This window comes from Balaenoptera borealis (assembly GCF_965194805.1).
Source record: "Balaenoptera borealis genome assembly, chromosome: 17".
NCBI classification, from domain to species: domain Eukaryota; kingdom Metazoa; phylum Chordata; class Mammalia; order Artiodactyla; family Balaenopteridae; genus Balaenoptera; species Balaenoptera borealis.
Genome location: NC_138876.1, coordinates 20,903,837 through 20,910,478, shown reverse-complemented (window position 1 = coordinate 20,910,478; position 6,642 = coordinate 20,903,837). Strand labels below are relative to the sequence as shown.

General features: G+C 36.4%; 1 long non-coding RNA gene across 1 annotated transcript in view; it reads left to right on the top strand.

The window, feature by feature from the left end:
* Positions 1 to 6,165, top strand: part of LOC309615210 — a 31,626-nt gene extending 25,461 nt beyond the window's left edge. Inside the window, exon 2 of the long non-coding RNA XR_014236633.1 lies at positions 114 to 6,165. This is a non-coding gene — a long non-coding RNA (uncharacterized lncRNA). The remainder of the gene's footprint in view (positions 1 to 113) is intronic.
* Positions 6,166 to 6,642: the final 477 nt, after the last annotated feature.

Here is a 6,642-nt window from a genome sequence, read left to right as displayed (position 1 = left end):
AGTGGCCCCCGCTCGCCACAACTAGAGAAAGCCCTCGCACAGAAACGAAGACCCAACACAGCCAAAAATAAATAAATAAATTTATAAAAAAAAAAAAAAAAAAAAAAGAAGAGGTTGCCTTTAACAAGGGCTGGGGAATGGCAAAAGCAATGGGAATGATGTAGATTCAGAAGCATCCATCTATCCAGCAGGTACAAGCAGAAGCTTCTGTGCAAGCTTATTCCTGAGATAAAAGAATATAATTAAGGAAGATCAATAAAACAACAAAGATTTTCTCTTGCTCTTTGTTCATCTTTCTCCTAATGTTGAAGAACTATCACATATATTTTCAGAAGTCATGAATCAAAAATAATCATTTTGGGTTTTAATACATTAATCGACCTTCAGTATTCATCATTCCCTATTCCCACTTTCTTTCTCCTTCAGTAGAAATGTCTTTATTGGAAATAAAAGGATAAAACAAGATGTTGGGGGTAGAGAACAGGAGGCCAGAAAGACTTAATTCTATGGACAGAAAATTCTAAAATCAAAATTCCAGCCAAAGTTGGAATTGCACAGGAAGAAGTGCAGAGGATTAGAATCCTATCTATAGACTTATTGGCAGGGCCAAGTCTGAAGAAAGAAAGTATGCCCCTCCACACACACAAACCTCAACCCAGAACTCTAAGCAGGCTGCTTCAGCCAGAGACATAGGGTTAAAATCACAGCAGAGTTTGGGTTGGAACAGAGCAGTGGGCAGCCATGACCATGGAAACAGCATAGAAAGAGCTCAGAGTCATCTCTGTCTATGTATGTTAGGGGTGTGGAGCATCCCAACTGGGAGACTAAAATCCTCTGTGATCTAGGCTTCCCTTTTATTCATTCCAATCAGGAAAGAAGATTGTAAATAAACCCATTGGCTCTGGGTTTACTGACACAACCAAAATACAGAACTAGGCACAGAACTTTGAGTTTCCACATTGAAAAAATCTATCATATCCATTAATTTATACACTTATAAAAGATAATCTGGGCTTAATATTTCCCTTTCCTGTCTCTCCCTTCTCTAGTTGGCTAGTGACAGATACCAGTTGGCAGAGACGGATTGAGAAATGCAAACAGCATGATAGCTAAGTAAATACAGGAGTTTAACCACCACCCCTCCAAGTGTTTATGCTTAAGCATCCCAACTACCATTCCAGAGTTCAAAAATTAACTCTTCTTTTTCTCAATACATTTTATTTCTTCCTGATATATATTTCCCCAGCAAATTCAGCTTATGTACAAGTGAAAACGGCAATCTACCAAGGATTACCTAACTGGGTCCTACCTAATCTCCTTTCAGTATTTTCTGTCTGACTTTGAGCAAGTCTTTCCCCTACCCACCTGTCTTGGTTACTCTCTCTATAAAGTGGGAATGTCTTGCTCTTCTCATTAAGTCTAGTGTCTGCTCTAAGGCATGTGATGCTATAATTCAATAAATATTAAATGATGCTATCAATTTGCATCATATCCTTCAAAAGCACCTTGAGTGCTTAGGATGAATCCAATAAGTAAACTAAAATAAATTTGATTCCCTAGAACTGCTTAATAGAAGAGTAACTGAGATGCTCTCAAGTTAATTACTACCAATCGGTGGGTGCAAGAGATGATTCACTTTTTTCAACTTCAATTTGAGGGACTGATTTTATGGCTCCTTGGGTCTCTTTCACTGTTGAAATCCCACAAAATAAATGAATAATCAAAAAAAGAAAAATCTGCTGTTGCTTAAGCCTGGGTTACTGTTCCTTCCGTCTTTTTTTGTTTTTCCAAAATCAGTGTTGCCATCGTGATACACATCCCTCAGATTCTGTTCTGATCACAAATCTAGGTGCACAGTTTTCCTTTTATAATACAAATATGTGTGCGTAGTGATATTCATTACCATTGCCTTTTACTGTGCTGCACACTACCCCAGAACACTGAAAAACTACACATGCAAATATCAAAACAGAAGACCTACTTGAAATATATTCTTATTTTCATTTGAGTTTATCTACTTAATAAGCCATTTGATCCAGAAGATCCTTCCGTTACAGTGTCTGAAATTTGGCTAACTTGCTGCCTTAGGAACCACTATAAAAGTTGTGATATTGCAAAAATAATATTATAATTTTATTTTATAATAATATAGAAAATATGTTCTACACCATACAATGGCAGACTCAGTAATACAGAGTAATGCCTCATTTATCCAGGATGGTTGGGTAATGAGGTAGTCCACTGTGATTTGTCCTGAGAACTGAGGCTTATTCTCTTTGTACACCAAAAGGTTGTGTTTGAACTAATTTTTGATGGAAAGATTTCCCAAATGTATTACACAATTTCTGGCTTTACCAAATATATACATATTGTTAATGATGAAGTCAGCACATGGCTATCAGCCATCACACTGCGCAACATCACAGTCAGATGGAGGCCTGGGAGGGGAAGGCTTGCTTGCTCCTCTGTTAAATGTTCTCAGCTGGTTCTGCTTTCAAAGTCATGTGTATGAAAGGCTTTATATTTCCTTTCTCACTATTAGTTGCCCTTTTATCATTTTCAATGTTCTTGCTCCAAGCAATTTTCATTCCTTTAAATTCCTGTTTTTAATTTGTAGAAAGCTCCATAACAAAGCCCTGCTAGGAGTCATTGCAATTTCTGCATATAAGCTAAAGGGGGCACAGATAGGAATCAGTAAGAATGAATGAGGATCCCTGGGTGGTCAAGAAGTAGATGCTCCAACTGCCTGCTTCTTTACCAGGACCCAGAGAGTGAGGTTGCTGAGAACTGTCCACAAGGGCAAGTACTCTTGATTCTGCCTCATATTTTTATCTCATTATTTCACCCTGATGGTGTCTCTTTAACTAGATTATATAAAGTCCATAAGGGCAGGAAACATATTGCATCGTTCATCTGGTTTGTCACACTACTTACTAGAGTGCTGAGTACATAAAATGTTTTCTCGTGATTTGTCTGTGCTTTCCCCCAGAAACCTGGAAAAACCCACATTTAAATGTTACTACAATATAATACTTAAAATTTCTGTCATTTCGCATTAATTTTGCCAAACTTTCCCTCCAATAGAGTTGACTGACTTGCCCTAGACATTGCTGTAAATAAAGATTTCTTGTTTAATTTGTGGCGTCGTAATTAGAAACCAACCTCCATATTAGTTACTCTCTTTTCCTGATTCACAATTTTTTTCACAGAGAATTTTTTTCTGTCTGTGTAATTTGTAAGCAAAATTTCCAGCTCTGTGCTGAAGCCCAACTGTAGCCTTTATTTTCACATCTGCATGTCCAGTAACTCATTAACATTTCTTAAGCTGTGCCTGCACCAAACTTTTCTTGGCTTGTCGAAAGATCTTTCCTTTGATCATGGCAGTGAAAAGAACTGTAAGGGCTTCCCTGGTGGCGCAGTGGTTGACAATCTGCCTGCCAATGCAGGGGACACGGGTTCAAGCCCTGGTCTGGGAAGATCCCGCACGCCACGGAGCAACTAGGCCCATGAGCCACAACTACTGAGCCTGCGCGTCTGGAGCCTGTGCTCCGCAACAAGAGAGGCCGCGACAGTGAGAGGCCCGCGCACCGCGATGAAGAGTGGCCCCCGCTTGCCGCAACTAGAGAAAGCCCTCGCACAGAAACGAAGACCCAACACAGCCAAAAAAATAAATAAATTAAAAAAAAAAAAAAAAAAAAACTGTGAGCGGAGACTGCTCCTAGAAACGACATGCAAAGCCATCTCTGGCCCATTTAGATATTTATTCAGAAATTTTCATTTAATGTCCTATGTTATTTCAATTCTTTTCACCCTGCAAAAGTCACTTCAGGAAATCATCTTTCCTTATGATATCAATTTTCTCAGGATCAAGTTCTTGATTGGCCCAGGATGTAAAAGTCCATACTCTCTTGGCCACACTGCAAACATGTCTTGCCTCTGTCTATAATGTTTCGGTTGCTTCTGAAATCATTCTCTAAACCTGTAATATGTCCATGCCACTTGTGTGTAGACACTTGGAAAGTGGGGTCACTAATCTAAATACAAAATTCTAACACCAAACATTGGTTATCATTCTGCACCTGCAGAGGGACTTGTAGAGTGACACAGCCTTATATATGCTACCTGACACCAAATCCTCCTGGGGACAGTAAGGTCTGCTCAGATTCTAATCCTACTGCAAGAATTCACTGAGTATCTCCTTTAACATGCCCTTCTTTTCTTAAAGCTAACTTTTTAAAACACCATCTCATTTAGCTGTGAGAAAGCAGGTGCAAAAGCCACTTCTGTGCTCATTGCAAACATTTATTTTTCTTCCTGACACCCCTGAAAATCCAGAACGACTGCAGCCTATCCTGATCCTTAAGCCATATTCTCTGTAAGCAGAACATGGGACTGACACAATATAGTCTCATGGCTAGCTGGATATATTTTACAGTAAAATCTGTGTATTGAAGCATGAATAAAAATATATACATACATCTTACAGAGAAATAATAAAATGCTCATGTACTCACCAAAGACTTGAGATATCCAGCATTACAACCCCCTTAGTTCCCTGTGAACCCACCCCAATCATATTTTCCTTCCTCCCCTCCAGAGGTGACCACCATTCTGGGTGGTCTTACAGACATCTATAGAACACTTGATGCAACAACAGCAAAATACATTCTTATCAACTGCACATGGAACATTCTCCAGGACAGACCATATGTTAGGCCATAAAACAAGTCTCAGTAAATTTAAAAGTACTAAAATCATACGATATGTTCTTAGACCACAGTGGAATAAAAGTAAAAATAAATAACAGAAGCAATTTTGGGAAATTCACATATATGCAGAAATTAAACAGTACAAAACTAAATAACCAACGGATCAAATAAAAACAAATCACAAGGGAGATTAGAAAGAGATTAATAAAAGTGAGAACAAAACATACTAAAATTTATGGGATGCAGATAAAGCAGTGATTAAAGTGAAATTTACAACTATAAATACCTATATTTAAAAAGAAGAAAGACCTCAAATTAATAACCTAAACTTCCACCTTAAAAATATAAAACAATAAAGCCAACTAACCCAAAGTTAGTAAAAGGAAAATAATAATAATAATGATGATGATAATAATAATAATAAAGAATAGAGTGTTAATAAATGAAACCAAAAATTAAAAAGAATAGAGAAAAATCAATAAAACAAAAGTTGGATCTTTGAAAAGATCCACAAAACTAACAAAATTTTAGCTAGACTGACTAAAGAAAAAAGTAACACTAAAACTACTAAAATCAAGAAAGAAAGGACATCACTACCAACCTTACAAAATTAAAAGAATTATAAGGAAATTCTGTGAATAATTGTGTGCCAACAAATTAGATAACCTAGATAAAATAAAGGCCTAGAAAGACACAAACTATCAAAATTGACTCAAAAGAAAAAGTCTAATAGAGCTAAAAGAAGTAAAAGGATTGAATTAGTAATCAAAAAATTCCCAAAAAGAAAAGCCCAGGGCCAAGATGATTTTGCTGGTGAATACTACCAAATGTTTACAGCAGAATTATTAAGAATCCCTCACAAATTTTTCCCAAAAATAGGAGGAAAGGAACACTTCTCGAGTCATTACCTGAGGCCAGTATTACCCTGATGCCAAAACCAGACAAAGAAATCACTAAAAAAGAAAACTATAAATCAACATACCTTATGAATATAGATGCAAAAAGTATCAACAAAATAGTGGCAAACTGAATCCAGCAACATGAAAAAGGATTTATCCCAGGAATGCATAGTTGGTTCAACACATAAAAATCAATCAATCAAAGGAATACACCAAATTAATAGAATAAAAGACCAAAAAAAAAAAAAATCATCTCCATACATGTAGAAAAAGCATTTGACAAAATCCAATATTATCATCATCTAGGTTAAAGACACCCAACAGTAATAGAAGGCAACTTCCTCAACGTGATAAAGGGCATCTATGAAAAACCCACAGCTAACATTATATTTAACAGTGAAACAGTGATTACTTTCACTCTAAGATCAGGAACAAGACAAAGATGCCTATTCAACATAATACTAAAGGTTCTAGCCAGGAAAGTTAGGCAAGAAAAGTTTTTAAGGATGGCATCATCTTGCATGCAGAAAATCCTAATTCACTAAAAAAAGCTATTAGAGTTAATGAAACTAGTTCAGCGAGATTGCAGGATACAAGATCAACATACAAAAATCAACTGCATTCTTCACACTAGCAATAAAAAAGCCAAAACTGAAATTAAGAATGCAATTTCATTTACAATAGCATGAGAAGAATGACATTCTTAGAAATAAAATTAACAAATAAGTACAAGACTTGTACACTAAAAACTACAAAACTTCATCAAAAGAATTTAAAGAATACCTAAATACAAAGGAAGACACCTGTGTTCATGAAAGACAATATTTTAAGACAGCAATTCTTCCCAAATTATCCACCAGTTCAATGGACTCTCTATCAAAATTTCAGCCATGCTTTTCTACAGAAAGTAACAAACTTACCCTAATATTCCCATAGAAATGAAAATGACTAAGCAAAGGCAAAATAATCTTGAAAAAGAAGAACAAAGTTAAAGGACTCTCACTTCCCATTCTCAAGACTGGTGCTGGCAAGAG